At 47.2% G+C, this 12,914-nt stretch overlaps 1 protein-coding gene across 1 annotated transcript in view; it reads right to left on the reverse strand.

The window, feature by feature from the left end:
- The window catches only part of doc2a (double C2-like domains, alpha), a 67,685-nt gene extending 63,635 nt beyond the window's left edge, over positions 1 to 4,050 (reverse strand). Inside the window, exon 1 of the mRNA XM_030736530.1 lies at positions 3,965 to 4,050. The gene's annotated coding sequence lies outside the window, so the exon portion shown is untranslated. The remainder of the gene's footprint in view (positions 1 to 3,964) is intronic.
- Between the last annotated feature and the right edge of the window lie 8,864 nt (positions 4,051 to 12,914).

A 12,914-nucleotide genomic window follows, 5' to 3' on the forward strand; every position in this document is an offset into this window, starting at 1 on the left:
GTAAGGTTAGAGTTGCATTATAGCCACATGCTACACAAGCAAATTTTCAGGAACTAGAAGATGTTGCTGTTCATATCAGATCTCTTGGATGGCCTCACAGTTCTTCTGTTTCCCTTTGGGTACCACATAGGTAAAGACTCCACATAAAGGCTAGGTCCATAGATGTGACTGTTAAACACGTCACCGGTGATCTGTGTGGACGTTATATCTTCCTACATGTTCTTTTCAGCACTCCTCACCAACCTCAGGCTGAAAAAATAAACCTAATCACCACCAAGTCACCAGTGAACAATCAGGATGAGGGCTGGAGTTCAGTTAATGGAAGATTTGGGTTCGGATTAACTAAACGTAACCCCAACAAAAATTTCAAGTTTTTGTTTGTTTAGAGCATCCAGCTGGAAAGGTTTGTAATAGAAAACAACCTTAATACCAAAATGAATATTACAGGACTTTGAAAGATCGCATCATCTAGTTTCTGAAAATCTCTCTATAAAGCCCGTGGCTCAAACAAAAACCAACTTTAACCTGATATATATCAATAAACTGGTTGATGTGACGGTCTAGTTTTGCTTTTCCTAAAATCTCAGCCGGGCTGCAAACATCAAGATGTCTCCAACAAGTCGGTCCTCATCCAGACTTCCCTGATTTATCCCCATCATCCACACACTCTGCTCATGAAGCCCATAGACTACCCGATTCTATTGCCATTACTCATTACTAGAATAATGCAACATATAATTTGGATAAAAAAGGAGGCAGGACCTCAGTGGTTTCCATCCACTCTTTGATGGACATGAACAGCAGTTGGTTCCAATTCACCACTTAAAGGAAAGACCAACAAAAGAGCTCCAGTCAAACCTCGAAACAGGAAATCTGTCTTTTCTGCTGGTTTCGTGTTGATTTGAGGTTTGGTTACAGTCTCATGACATTCATCTGGATGTTTCTGTTATGTTGGAAAATTGAGGCAGACCTTAAAGACCTACTGAACCCAACAAAACAAAGAAGTATACAACCGGGGGTTTTGGACAAATACAACTTGACGGACCAGATGCAGAGGTATTAAAAGGCTTTAAAAAGTCCCAGCAGCTAAAATTATTTTCCCATGGACCTCAACTCTAAAAGAGATGTTTTAAGAACTGTTAACTAGACCTCCAGCTGCAAACAAGGATTTCTTTCTTACTGTAACTTTTTTAATCTGTGGAGGTTTTATTTTAGTAAATGTGCACAGGGACAGACAATTTGGACACAAGAAACTGGCTCCTTCATAAAGATGTCACTGAATCCTGCCAAGGAGCACAGGACCTCCATCTTTCCACATGTGCACCTTCCTTAGAAAGTTCCTGCGATGCTAAGGAGTCCCAGGACCGGTCCTACAGGAATGCATTCTTGACTTTTACAAATGCCCACTTTGGGCTCCCAGCTACATTTGACTGCATCGGTCACTGACATCAAATATGAACCTGTCAGTGAATGGATCTGTTGACTGAACATTGTAGTCTGATGGAGGAGTCTGGGTTTGGTGGTTGCCAGGGGAACGGTACCTGTCTGACTGCATTGTGCCAACTGTAAAGTTTGGTGGAGGGGGGGTTATGGTGTGGGGGTGCTTTTCAGGAGTTGGGCTCGGCCCCTTAGTTCCAGTGAAAGGAGCTCTTAATGCTTCAGCATACCAAGACATTTGTGACAATTTGATGCTCCAACTCCGTGGGAACAGTTTGGGGATGGCCCCTTCCTGTTCCAACATGACTGCACACCAGTGCACAAAGCAGCTCCATAAAGACATGGATGAGCCAGTTTGGTGTGGAAGAACTTGACTGACCTGCACAGAGTCCTGACCTCAGCCTGATAGAACACCTCTGAATCAGAGTGGAGACTGTGAGCCAGGCCTTCTCTCCAACATCAGAGTCTGACCTCACAGATGTGCTTCTGGAAGAATGGTCAGAAATTCCCATAAACACTCCTAACCTGTGGAAAGCCTTCCCAGAAGAGCTGAAGCTGTTATAGCTGCAAAGGGTGGGCCCACTTCATATTAAACTCTATGGATTAAGAATGGAAATGCAACAGGCTGGCGACCTGTACAGGGTGTACCCTGCCTCTCACCCTATGTCAGCTGGGATAGGCTCCAGCCCCCCCACGACCCTGAACGGGATAAGCGGAAGAGAATGGATGGATGGATGGATGGATGGATGGATTAAGAATGGGATGTTATGCAGGTTCATATGTGTGTGAAGACAGATGAGCGAATATTTATAGTGAATCACACACACACTGACTCAGTTTTAGACCCGCAACCCAAATCATATCCAGGATCAGCGCTCGTCATGTTACAATCGACATGCTTCAAACTTGTTTCTGTTTTATCTTTTTCCAGATTTTTCCACTTCAGCCAAGTTAGTGTGATAAATAGTTTAAATCACGTTATCATCATGAATCACAACATGCATACAAGAAATAACAAGTGTATCAGAAAGGAGAACTTTTCTCAGTTTAATCACATGAAATATATAAAAGATGGATAGAGCCACAGTGACATCACCTGTTGGATTCTGGGTTTTATTTGGGTGCTCAGTAACATCCAATTAAAATCCAGAATTTCACCCAAACTGCAGCTGAGGCTTCTTGGACGGCAGCCACATTATTGTATTAAAAATGCCCCAAAAGGCTCCAACTCCTCAAACACAGTCCAGAGGTCCAGTTCAGGGACTCCGGTTAGCTGAGGTGAAGCCTAGCAGACAGCTAGCAGCTACAGCCGCCTGTGTCACCATTCACCAGTCAGTCAAAGAGGCCACGCCCCAAATAATGCAAAGGTTATTTAAACAGCTGTTCTGAAGGGGAAATTATCCACAGAGACCAAAGCAGTTTCTGTATCAGCTGTAAACATGTTTATTTCTGCTGGAGAGTTTTAACATGGGAGTCTATGGGGACTGACTCACTGTGGCGCCTCTGCTGGACACTGTTTGTTCAGTCTGCAGACCTGTGTGTACTTATGGAAGCCTGTATCAGTACACTTACTGCAGAGGCCCTATGGAGGTCCAAAGCATCAAAAATAATATTAATAAAATTCATGTGCGTATTAATTACTTTGGGAAATTCTACATAAATGACTATTTGTGTTTCAGTTATTTCAGTGTGGTTTTAAACTTTTTGTTAATATTTTTTTACTTTCCCATTTAATATTCTATTTTATACATAAATGTATTTATTTATATATTATATATTTTTATATTTTTTCCTGCATTGTTTTTTCTATTCACACTATTTATTTAGGCATATTCAGGCACTGAAAGAGCTCTTCACAAAAAGATAGATAAATAATCATTAACAAATAATATGCAGACATGGGGTAAAGTGTAGACAAAATATTATAAATATAATACAAAAAATCACACAAACAAATACATGAATAAAGTGGACTGAATGAGGCATAAATTCAGAGGTAAATATTTCAGTATGAAGTCAGTTTTATAAATTGATTCATGCCCACGTGTTTCTCTTGCTCATATTTTTAATTTTTATTTTTTAGCAGCTTCATTCCTGCAAAGAACAGTGCCAAAATAACTTGATAACAGTATCTAAATATAATTTGAAACAGGAAGTGGTAACTGCATAATCATTAAAAGCAGCAGCTGTGTTTACTGTTTTATTTTGGCTGCTAAAAATCAAAATCAAATATGACTATTAAATGCCTCCAAACTGTAATTAAAGCATGCATTAAAGTGCAGTAAAACAGCACAACATGTCGTGTACATTGTACTGCATCTGAGTAAATGTACTTTGCAGCACTTGCAGGAACATGGAAATTTGAGAGGAGACGAGAGGACCGAGGATACTGTAAAGGAGGCAGAGACTAAGATGGGAATAAAAGCTTGTGAGAAGTGAATAATCCCCCCCCCCCAAAAAAAAAAAGAAAACGTGCTGCAGCATGAAGAGGGAGAAGCGTGAGAATAAAAACGATAAATTTGCGTACCTTTGATGGCGAGTGGAGGAGATTCCTACACAAACAAGTGGCTGTCAGTGCATGAGGGGTCCGCACTAACAGGTGGTGAGAGAGGCAGCGAGCAGCCGAGCGGGCGAGAGAGGTAGGAGGGAGAGAGAGAGAGAGAGAGAGAGCGCTCCCTCTCATAGATTCGGACTTTTAACTCTTTCCCCCCCCCCCCCCCCCCCCCCCCCCCCCCCCCCACCTCACCCCCCGCCTCTGTTTTCACTGCGATATTTAAGTGTGTTTAATATCCTTTCACTGGGCTTCACATCCATCTGAAATGTCACCAGTGATGAAGCTCTTCCTTTAATCACACTACACATGTATTAGATTAACCCCCCCCCCTCTTTCTCCCCCCTTCTTTTCCTGCAGATTGCAGGGAGCAGAATAATGTGCCAACAGCAGCATCTGTCTTTCTCTCTCTGTATAATTTGTGCTTAATGATGCCTAATGATACATTTGTGCATCCAACACACATATACAATCACACATCCATGTCCATGCACAGCATTTTATTTTTCTCCTCCCTTCCAGGAAAGGGTGTAGAACATGTGGCCTGCCCCCCCCCCCCCCCCTTTTTTTTCTTTATTTCAATCTTTCTCATCCCACCACCTCCTCAGCCCTTTGTTCCTCCTCTTCCTCGCTCCTGTGGTCACACAGATAGGTGCCCCTGAGGAAGAGGAACCCCTCATTTAAAAAAAAGAAGAATCTGCCACTCTCCATCTTTCCTCCTCCTCTTCTCTCTGCATCTCATCCACCCACACACTCAGTTTTTCTCTCTCTATCCAGGCATGCCAAAATGGACAAGGAAACCCTGTGATTATTTTTTATTTTTCATCTACACCTCCGCCCGCTCTTCATCTCCACCTCTGATCTCAAGTGTAACATAACACCAAACCCTGCAGTCCACTTCGAGGGAAAATAAGGAAAGATAGCACAGCTGCCCCTGCTGCTGCTGCTGATGTTGTTGGTTCTTGGTTTTAAGAGCCCAGATGGAACAATTTCCCTTTTTGAGTCAGTAACGAGTACACTGAGTGAAATAACTGAACTCTGTGGGGGTGAAGGCGGCACTGGAGGCAGATGAAGATGAAGCTCCAGAGACCGGAGGCTGGCAGAGGTTTGGGAAGGTGGTGAGCAGGATGGTGAAAGATCTGTAGGGAGTGGGCAGTTTCCTAAACAGTGTGTCATGAGACTGTTATTATTACAACTGCACAAAAAAGTAGTGAAAAAACTTCAAAATTACAGTAATTTAAATGGCATTCAAATTCATTCAATTCATTTTTATTTATATAGCATCAATCACAACAATCAGTCACCTCAAGGTGCTTTGTATTGTGGGTAAAGACCCTACAATAATACAGAGAAAACAGTCCAAACGACCCCCTATGAGCAGCACTTGGTGACAGTGGGAAGGAAAAACTCCCTTTAACAGGAAGAAACCTCCATCAGAACCAGGCTCAGGGAGGGGGGGTCATCTGCTGACACCGGTTGGGGCTGAGGCTGTCAGGATCTGGGGGTGTGGCCTTGTTTTGTTTATGGTGCAGGTGAAGTGGAGCTGGAGGCGTGTTTGGGTTGGTCCTCACACCTGGTGCATATCATTTACTCCAGTCTGCGCTAGAGTGTTAACAGACCTGTGTGGTAACACAGCCTTCCCTGGTTATTCGCATTTTGAGGTCACGGGATGTGTGAATGTGTTTGGCCTGAGTCACACTGGGGGCTTCGACGTGTGTCTGCTCTGCTCTTTAGGATTACGGTTTTGGGTTTTTTCCTGTTTTTCCTGCCCTCCTGGATTATTTGGAGCATCGGCTGAAATTTGCTACAACCCTCCTCTGGATTCAACTGTCGCTGACTCAGTAAGCCTGTTAACTATTTCCTCCCCTTCCCAGGATAATATTAGTTTTTTGGCATTTGTTGATTATGTATATGTTTTTTTGTTATTAAAATTTCTGTAGTGTGGGAGCATCGCGTCTGTTATGGTTCATAGGCACTGACGGTGGCCAGGCTTTCTGAATCCTGCAGTGAAGAGCAATATTCAACAATGTTTTTGTGTGTGTGTAAATGAAGCTGTACTGCATTTAAGTAGACCGGTTTCTGAGTCTGCATTTGAGTCCTGTTTTCAGTGGATTCCTAGTTGTGACAGAGGGGAGAGAGACAGGACAAAAGACACACTGTGGAAGAGAGACAGACATTAATAATAACTATGACTAAATACAGAGTGGGGAATAATCAAAGTAAATAAGGTGAATAAAAAGAAACAGTGCATTATGGGAACCCCCAGCAGCCTAGGCCTATAGCAGCATAACTAAGGGAGGGTTCAGGGTCACCTGATCCAGCCCTAACTATAAGCTTGATCATAAAGGAAAGTTTTAAGCCTAATCTTAAAAATAGAGAGGGTGTCTGTCTCCTGAATCCAAGCTGGGAGCTGGTTCCACAGAAGAGGGGCCTGAAAGCTGAAGGCTCTGCCTCCCATTCTACTCTTAAGTATCCGAGAAACCACAAGTAACCCAGCAGTCTGAGAGCGAAGTGCTCTGTTGGGGTGATATGGGACTATGAGTTCCTTCAGTCATGCTTACAGTATGCACGCTGCTCTTTCAGCTGTGGGGCAGGTCAGTGTTTCCTCTTCATCATTGATGATGTCAGCTTGCACACAGAGGCGAGCAGCAGAAAGATGGCTAGAGTAAGAGACAAAAAAGATATTATTAGTGGAGAGGCAGCGACTTTATGAAAACCTGATTAAATCCAGGTGGAGTGGTGAGCAGCAGCTGTGCAGCACGTCTTACAGACTGACACAAAATAACCAGTGAATTAAACTTTCCTCAACCTCCAGAAGTGCCAGTGAAGCGACTACCAATCAGAGCGAAGGATGCCACTGACTGACATTTGAGGGGGGGGCAAATGCGTTAGCGGGTTACCTAGGCAACCAGAGCATGGAACAGGTGGAGGGGTGGATTTTCAAGGATGCTCATTGGCTAATGACTTCTCAAGTTGTTAGCGAATCAGCATCCTCCATCCTTGGTTTCACAGAAAGCTCCACCCCTTGCTTGTCACATCACAACACCAAGATAGTGACTAACGAATGATGACACACCCGCTCTGTCATCCAATGAGCAGTGGTGTGTATATAAACCCTGAATAACCAGCCAAACACGGCTCAGCTGTGCCAGACACAGGTCACAAAACGGCAGGAGCAAGTGGCCACGCCCACATGAACCACCTGAATCACACTCCTTTTAGCCCCACCCTTGTTCTTAAAGAAACACCATCCCCTGCTGTCCTGAAAAAGCTGGTTTGTGGGTGGCTTAACTCGGGTATTTTCCTTTAGAGCAGCTCTATCTGCTGCTCTGGGAGTGACACAAATGATTGTGTTTGCTGCGAAAGCTGCAACAACAATATTTATTCTAAATAACATTCAAAGTTCACAACTGCAGGGTTTTTATGATGAAATTAAAAATGTGTAGAGAGAAGCTGTTTGCTGAGACGGCAGAGGAACGGGCTGAACACAAGCGTGACAGCGTGTGTTGTTAAAATGGAGAAACAAACCAAACCATCTGAGTGAATTATATCTGTCTTTAACTTCCACTCAGCTGTGAAAGCCAGCGAGGGACAACATCAGAGTGCTTTAGCAATTAAGTGATATCTTGATAAATCAAGCAGATATTTCAGGTTTGCCATTCCTGCAGCAGGCTTCAGTCCACGCTGAATCATGGGATAGGCTAGACCACGAAGGATACACCCGACCTGTCATTAAAATCCAGAGAAAACAAGACCACAGTTGTGGCCTGCATTTTAAGGCACCCTCGAATTGGGACAGCCTTCATCGCCTCGCTGTGACATCATCTGCCTTAAAATGCAGCCTTAGGAGGATGCAGCCTGTGGAAAACTCCCTGCTGGAGCAGCGTCATAACGCCAGAGACGTCAGTGGTGACGTACCCACGCACTTGTGTGCTCGCATGACTTGAGGTTACTTAGCTAGCAGACAGTTGCCGTGCCGCTCCGGCATTTCACCATACTGGCAGTATCGTTGTGTGTACGTGTGCGTTGATGACGATGTAAGTGCATCGGTTTTGTCTGTATTCATGCTGTATTTCATCCGCTGGTGTTTGTTACATGCTGTTTAGTCTGTTAACCGTGTAACGTTGGTCTACCGCGAGCCCTAGTTCACTTTAATGGGGAAATGTCTAAGTCTTAAATGGCTCGCTAAATGCTTATTGCTTGAGTTGTAGCTGCATTAATAGTCGGGTTTGGGAGTACCTAACTAGTATTTCTGACCTGTGGTGTTATTTCCACCATTCTGTATGTGTTTGAAGCAGTAATTAGCTTCTGAATGTTGTATCGGCCGTAAGTACGGTTCGATGCGTTGCCATGGGAACAGTCGTCTTTCTAAGCTTTCCAACGGCAACACTGCTTTGCTATTTGTGGTTTCAAAGCGCCACCTTTTGGTCACCAAGTGTATTGTGATTGAATTGCTCTACGGGTGCCTAGTTGTCACCTATATTGTTCTGCCATTACTTGCCACTTGCAGTAATTTAGTTTCTCTGTCACATTAGTGTTACTAGGTGCAACTGTATTATTATGTATACCGTGTAATGTGACTCAATGTGTATATTCTGCATAATTTAGCATAATGTAGAACGTGGTTGTATAGTTCCTAATTACCTTTCTGTATACTTTTACTTCACAGAAACCACACACACACACACACACCTGTATTCTGGCACCAGCACTTGGACTTTTATTCACCATACATAGAACGTGTATGCAACAGTTCAATGAAGAATCGAACTGTGATGCTTGTCTGTCAATAAATCTCTCAATATCACCTGAAGTCGCAGCTGTTCTCTGACCGGAGCACATAGCCAAGGGGGGGTCGACCAGCCATCTACGCACACGTCCGTCACAAGTGGTCCTTCGAGCCGGATGACCGCCCACGGCGCTATGGCGACCCTTCAAGGTGATGACAGAGAAGACGACAACCAAGTCCGCCTCCAGAGAGTGAGACAGCTCCCAGGGCATCTTAGGGATTACGAGCTCGGTTTCCCCGCCACACAGCTGCCTCCCTTTGAGCGACATCTTCATCAGGCTACTGAGACTCAACCAGCTAGCCAGCTAGTGCCTACCGACGTTATCACGTCTACGCCAACCATGCAGAGGACATATGAAGAGGAGCAATGGCATCGCATTGAAGCACGCTACAATGACCTGACCACACAGCTACGAGAGTTGCAGCTTGTGATGGACAGCGCTAAACGCCCACCCTACGTACACAGTGTGCCAGCTGGTCAGCCGTCCTATCCTCCATCTTGCTATCACTATCCTCCACATCACACTAGCTTGCCAAGGCTAACCCTTGACAACCCAGCCGGCAGCTATCGGTCGACACCATTGCACAGCCCCGCTCGCAACACTACTGCAGCCAACGTAGAGCCCCCACAGCAGCCAGTGTTACCGAGTAGCTCCCCTTCGCGTCATCCGAGCCTTCCACTTCAGACTGGAGAGTCACGTGCACAAGACCAAGCCATGCTTACCCCGCCAATCCTCCAGGCCCCGGCACAAGCATCTATGGATGATGGATGGATCTCCGATCCCAATTCTGCACCCCATACTCCTCAACGGCAGGATGGCTATCTACCAAGGTCTGCGTCACAGCTTATTATACCTCAGGCTCAGCCGGTACAGCCCGTCAACCATCCACCTCCTGCCTCACCGAGTAATCCTTTTCCTCCGCCTGTTCAGCATTCGCTACCTCCTCCACCGCAATACCGGTCCTACCCTCAGTACCCTGTCTACCCGCCTGCATTTTACTCATCCGGAGTGTATTACCCCTATCATACATCACTCCCGCCAGCCGGGCACATGCCCACGATGCCATCGCTAACACCCTATGGACAACCCGTTCCACCACCGGGGCCACCACCGGGGTTACCAGCTCCCGGCATCCTGGAAATGGCCATTGCCTCTTCCTACGGCATTCCCAAGCCTAAACATATCCCATTCAGCTCTGGAAAGGAGAGTGACTTCATCATGACAAAGAAGGGACTGGACAGCGTGTTAAGTCCACACAAGCACCTAACCGAGGACTACAAGTACTAAGTACTTCTCGACCTCCTTAAACTACCAAACACCTATCAGGTGGCCAAGAGGTATGTACACGACCCAACACCATATACGAGTGCCATGCACGCCCTCGAACAGCGCTACGGTCAGCCGCGCCAGCTTGTTCAAGGAGAGTTGAAGGCCATCCTGAACTCTCCCCCTATCAAGCCCGGTGACGCCCAGGCCTTTGAGGACTTCTCATCCGCTGTCAGCACACTAGTGGGCCTACTAAGCACTATCGACGGTGCCTCTCGAGCCGAGCTGAGATGTGGCTCACACGTGGACACACTGCTAAGCAAGCTGCCTGCCACCTATCGAGATCGCTTAGCTGAGCATTGCCTGTCTAAAGGGATCATCCGCAGCGGCAGCGATCGGACATACACGCTCCCTGACTTTTCTGATTGGCTGGAACGCAAAGTGCAAGCCATACAGGTGGCTAGATCGGCTACTGGGGCCTCCAAACCGGAATTCACTCAGTTCGAGCGCAAGTACAAGGCTGCCAAGCCCCAGCAGTCTAAGTCTGCCACTATCTATGTAACTAACCAGTCTGAGAGCTCCGAGCCACTACAAGGTTCTGCCACCTCTCCAGCCCGTTCAAACCCCGGCAAAGTCTCCAAGAAGCGTGAGCGTTTTAAGCCCTATTGTCCCTTCTGCTCCAACCAAGAACACTACCTCAGTGCTTGCGCAGAGTTTGCTAAACTCAGCACAGCTGAGAAAGGTGCATGGATTAAGGAGAAGAGTAAATGCTGGCGATGTGGGCGTGGTCACAAGCCGGAGAGCTGCACCTTGAAGAAGCCTTGCTCCACCTGCAACGAGCAACACCTTCTTGTCCTGCATGAGGTGGCTATCCAAGCCAGTCCGAGCCTCTTCAATGGTCCTACATCTTCCAGTCTGGTTTATGTAGGTCAGTCCAGTCACTCCAGTCGCATCATGCTGAAGGTCGTTCCTGTTCAATTTCATAGCGGAGGCAAGACGCTGGACACTCACGCCGTACTGGATGACGGCTCTCAAAGAACCATCCTTCTCCCTGCCGCCGCCAGGTATCTTGGGCTGCAGAGAGAGGACGAAGTTCTGCCACTCCGCACTATCAGACAAGATGTGGTGAAGCTTAAGGGAGCATCCGTCTCGTTCGAGGTGTGTAATCCTACCAACACTCGGGTGAAATACGCCATCCGCCATGCTTTCACGGCAGAAGAGCTCGGTTTAGCAGAGCAGTCCTGCCCTGCGGAGATACTCAAGAAGAGGTTTGATTATCTCCATGGGGTGCCATTGCGAGGGTTCAGCAGAGTCCAGCCTTTGCTCCTCATCGGCTCCGATCACCCCCACCTGATTACTCCTGTATGTCCAGTACTGCAAGGGCCCCAGGGAAGCCCAGTTGCTGTATGTACCCTGCTGGGTTGGACCATAGAGGGACCGACCAACTTCTTACAAAGTCTTTCCACTGCGACATCATGTCTCCATGCAGCGTGCTCGTCTCCAAATCACGAATTACGTCGGCATGTTGAGATGCTGTGGCAAGTCGACACCCAGCCATTCCAGTCTGAGAAGGAGGTAACACGCTCCAAGCAAGATCAGCTAGCTGTCAAAACACTGGACCAGCGAACTGTCCGTGTCACAGTAGATGGCATAGTTCGCTATGCTACACCTCTACTCCGCAGGCCAACAGCTCCCAAACTCCATGCACCTCCATCGGCGGTGATGCCTTTGTTACGTGCCACTGAGCGGCGCTTAACCAGCAATCCAGATCTGGCTAAGGTCTACAACGAGGAGATCCATAAGCTGGAGAGAGCTGGATATGTTGTCAAGATCAGCAGTGATGAAGCAAGCCAGTCGGAGGAGTCATGGTACATCCCGCACCACATTGTTCACCACAACGGGAAGGCCAGGGTGGTGTTCAACGGTTCTTTCCGGTACCAGCAAACCGCCCTCAACGACATCCTACTTCCTGGACCTAACCTCGGAGCCCCGCTGCTCAGTGTGCTTCTCCGGTTCAGGGAGTATCCAGTGGCCATCAGCGGAGACATCCGTGGGATGTTCCACCAAATCCGGTTACACCCTGAAGACCAACCACTCCTTCGCTTCCTCTGGCGTGACATGGAGAAAGAGCGCAGCCCAGACATCTACGAATGGCGTGTTCTACCCTTCGGTACAGCCTGCAGTCCATGCTGTGCCATATATGCACTGCAACGACACGTCAAGACCAACTGTAGTGGTAACGAAGAGGTCCTGAATTCAGTCAACAATGCCTTCTATGTAGATAACTGCCTTCAGTCTCTCCGCACTCCCGCACAGGCCAGACAGCTGATTGACAAGATGAGAGTCCTGCTTACTGCTGGTGGATTCGACATAAGGCAGTGGGCAAGCAACCGACCAGAGGTTATTGATCACCTCCCGTCAGAGGCAAGGACTGAAGGCTGCGAACTGTGGCTAACGGCAGAGAGAGTGGATCTGCAGGAATCCACCCTAGGTCTACGGTGGCACTGTTCCTCCGACACACTTGGCTACAAGCACCGCCAACCGGTAGCCACCGAGCCTACACTGAGAAATGTGTACAGAGTTCTCAGTACGACCCACTAGGGTATGTTATTCCCTATACCACTCGTGCTAAGGTCCTAATCCAAGCCCTCTGGAGGCACGAGCAACAGTGGGATGAGCCCATCACCGGAGAACTACTCTCAGTGTGGCAGGCTTGGGAGAGTGAACTTCCCCACCTTCAGCACATCAGCATGCCCCGCCGCTACACGCCAGTCAACATGAGTGCTGACTCTTCCAACGTCGACCTACATGTCTTCTGTGACGCCTCGGAGAAGGCGTATGGAGCCGTTGCCTACCTTCGTATGGAAAA

Source organism: Archocentrus centrarchus, chromosome 8, assembly GCF_007364275.1.
Source record: "Archocentrus centrarchus isolate MPI-CPG fArcCen1 chromosome 8, fArcCen1, whole genome shotgun sequence".
Classification (NCBI taxonomy): domain Eukaryota; kingdom Metazoa; phylum Chordata; class Actinopteri; order Cichliformes; family Cichlidae; genus Archocentrus; species Archocentrus centrarchus.